Genomic DNA, 3,600 nt, shown 5'->3' with positions numbered 1-3,600 from the left:
TGATTTTTAGAGGCCTGCGTGTGCGTGACGGACCTCAGTTCACAGGGCACTTTCCCGGGATCATCTGCGCCGTGGGCAGAGCTAAAGAAAGTCCCGCGCTCAGGGAAACCCTGTGCTCCTATCTTCAAGACGCTTTCTGCAAGTGTCTCTTTCGTGGCTTCTGTTATTTAGGTTTGTGAAGTCAGGGGATCCTCAGGCAAGGGCCCTTTCCAGCAGGCCAGCCGAGGCGCGGCTGGGGTTTCCTAGATGCTGAGACGAAAGGTGACTGCAGGCCTGTCTTTTTAAAAGGAGGTAAGGGAAGGACGAGAGTGTAACGTAAAGATTTAAAACCATGAAGACTGTCCGGGAAAGTCATTTGTTCACTTGAATTTCAGACATTGTAGTTCAGTTAAGCTGGCAGAGGGGGAAGTTTTCTGGTAAATAAACCATAGGTAAAGTGTTTAAAGACATGAAAATATAGGAATTGCAGCTAAAAGTGGCAGCAGAATGCCAAGTATGAGACTTCTCTTGCAGCAGTGCAATTATTTTTTAAAATAGCAGTATGAGATTTTAAAATGTCTACTAAGAATATTAATATCTGCTTGCCCCCAATCTACTTAGCGCTCTGCTAACAGTGAATGCCAGCAGGTTATTCAACTGGAACCAAGCCATCCTCTGTGGAACAGCTCTCAGCTTCTGCTTCTCTGAGCAACTGGGACACTTGCCACAAAGCCGAGCCAATTTCATGAAGGAGCTTTTAGGTGCAAATTGGTTTTCTTGCTAAGGTAGCTAAAATATGGAACTTTGGCCAGGAGACACCGAAATACTTAGGCTATTAATGTTGGCGTTGGTTCTAGGCAAAAGTATTCTTCATTTGTAAAGTGTTCTTTATATGGTTCGGCTTATGCTATCAGTACAGCCAGCGCTATGACTGTGTTCCCAGACAGCATTTGCTCTGTCAAGAGATGAAGTGAAGTGGCCATTTTCTTTGTCAAATCTTTGTGGTTGTTTTTTAATCAGATAGAAGTTTGTGCTGGGACACCTTGAACTTACCAACACTTTTCTTATTATACTTGGTAAATAGAACAATGTTCCATGAGTTTTATAACAGACGTATATTTGTTGTCTAGAACATTCCAAAGGTATTTGAGACTCCCCTTCCTTTTGCTTTTTTATGTCCCATGCAAGGAAATCTTTATTTTAACTCACTCTCACGTCTCTTCATGGAAGGCTGTCTTGTCACCTAAATAAAAAGACAAGAAAAAGTTGAATTGTTTCCGACATATAGAATCTAGTAGATTTCTGTGCTTTGGGACCACATTCGGAAAGGAGGCTCTCCTACATATCGGAAAAGGTATTTCTTAATGGCACAAATAATGAAACTGATGTGAGGATACAAAGTGACTGATGTTGCAATATGTTCATTCCATTGAAGAATTGTAAAACACAGTTAAAGAGGAGCTGAGATTTGGAGCACTTTCTGGGCTTGTGGTAGCTGCTGAATTGTCACCACAGTGTGGCATTTGGTTCAGTGCACACTTCTTAATTTCCCAAGATTCAGGTCCTCATTGCGATCAGCAAAGGTTCTTCTTACCTGGTCATGTCAGTATTCGTTATTGCAGAGGCAGACTTCCAGCAGTCGTCGAAAGTTCTTTTATTCCCAAAATGATAAAGCCAAAACAGGATCCATGTTCAGATGCTCAGAAATCGGAGGCCACCTGTGTGCGTTTTCTGCTGTGCATGAAACACGTGGGGCCTCACGCTCTTACCTAAGTTTCAGGGAAACACGTGGGGCCTCACACTGCGTCCCTAAAGCCCTCCGTCGCTTGTGATTAGGTTAAAAAAGAACAGCAAAAGAACTGGTGAAATGACTCTTCCCTCCTGGAGGGATAAGGATGTCATCTAGTGACCCCGTGGATCTGCTCTGGGTATGGACTGGTAGATATTTGAAGCAAGCAGCCCCTGGTCGCGCCTGTGGGGCCCCCGCCTGCTGCCCCCTCCCGCTGCAGTCACTACGGAAGACGCGTTGCAAGCACGAGCTGCCGCCCTGAAGCCTAAATGCACAACAGGTTTCTCCAAGGTGGGTAAGTGACAGGTTCTTCTGCTTCCACAGTTCCCTGGTCAGCCACTGCTGGTGACAATTCTACACTTTTTATAGCATCGTTAACTTCTCTAGGGATTCTCTGAGCATACCCTTTCATTTTGGGGGTTTGTAGCAGCTTGACCAACTTTTCAAGTGTGGAGAGCTCAGAAAATGCAGATGAATTTTCTGAAGCATTTTACACCTTTATTTTTAAAACCCACTTTATTTTAATGGAAATGTAATCCCTGCGTTTGATGCCTTTATACTTACAAAACAATATTTAGGTGGTTTGTGAACTAATTGATGCCCAAGTCTTTTGATCTGTTTTTTGTGTCATTTTAAATCATTTCTCTTAGACACAGGAAGTTCTGCTGCTGCCAATAAACTACCCTTAGACACTGAAAAGTTTGAGTTTCATTAGAAGCACTAATTCCACCAAATTTCAGGGAGTTTTTGTCATGTTAAAACAGGTTTATTTATTCTCAAAGTCAACAGAAGTATCCTGTGATGTAATGTAAGCCTGAGATTGGGACTTTCGTGCAAAGCAGGATCAAAAATAAAATCCAATCCATAAAAAAACCTTCCTTATTAAAATCCAAATGTGTTCCATGATATCGAAAAGGAGAGGATGATTCTAGATGATTATTTTCATGTATTTTTTTTATCAGTGTCCTTTCTTTTAATCACTTTATAATTAAGAACAGGCCAGTTTTGTTTTGTTTTTTAAACATCTCTTGAAAAAGGGGAGTATGTTTGGGTGTGACTTATATTAACAGTGACAACAACAACAAAATCTAAGCCAGGTGATTGTGCAATTGAAATCGGAATATCATCACATCAAGGTTCTGACTTTAGCTACACATGGAACTGGCGCTGGCCCCTCCCAGAGAGCCTGCTCCTGTTCAGTTGGCCCAGGCATCTGCACTTCTGACCCTGCCCCGACGACCTCGGTGTGCCGAGGGCTGAGAACTGGTCACTGACATGAACTCTGTTAACTCGCCCTTGTCTGTGTCTAGTCCAAGGCCCTGTTCTAAGCCCCTGAGAAGTTTTGCTTTAGCGAGGTCAGAACGAGCCTCGTGGATGGAGCCTGATGGAAGCAGGTGGTCGGAGGAAGCCGTAGGCGGTGCCGTCCCCGGTACTGGCAGGAGTCAGTGTCCAGGATCGGGCCGGGCCATGCTGCCAGGACAGGGAGTTTGGACCTCGTTCTAATGTGGTAAGAAGTGAAGGGTTTTAAGCAGGACAGTGACAAGATCTGAATAAATGACTCCCTGCAGTGATGCAGGTGAAGGCTCAGCAGTGGCGTGGGCCCAGCTGGTGGTGGTGAAAGTGGAGAGAAAGGGACACGTTCGGAGTGTGTTCTGTGAGTACAGACCACAGAGCTGACAGATGGGCTGCAGGAGGGAGTGAGAGGGCTTGGCGGAGGGTGACCAAGTGGGCAGCATCGCCTGCTGGGAGGGGACAGGGGAGGAACAGATTTGCATGCGAGAGATGAGTGGGGCTCTGGCACTGGGCCATTTTAAGTGTGAGATGCCTAATCG

Source organism: Tamandua tetradactyla, chromosome 4 (assembly GCF_023851605.1).
Source record: "Tamandua tetradactyla isolate mTamTet1 chromosome 4, mTamTet1.pri, whole genome shotgun sequence".
In the NCBI taxonomy this organism is placed as follows: Eukaryota; Metazoa; Chordata; class Mammalia; order Pilosa; family Myrmecophagidae; genus Tamandua; species Tamandua tetradactyla.
The sequence above is the reverse complement of the archived record's forward strand: the minus strand, read 5'-3'. Positions refer to the sequence as shown.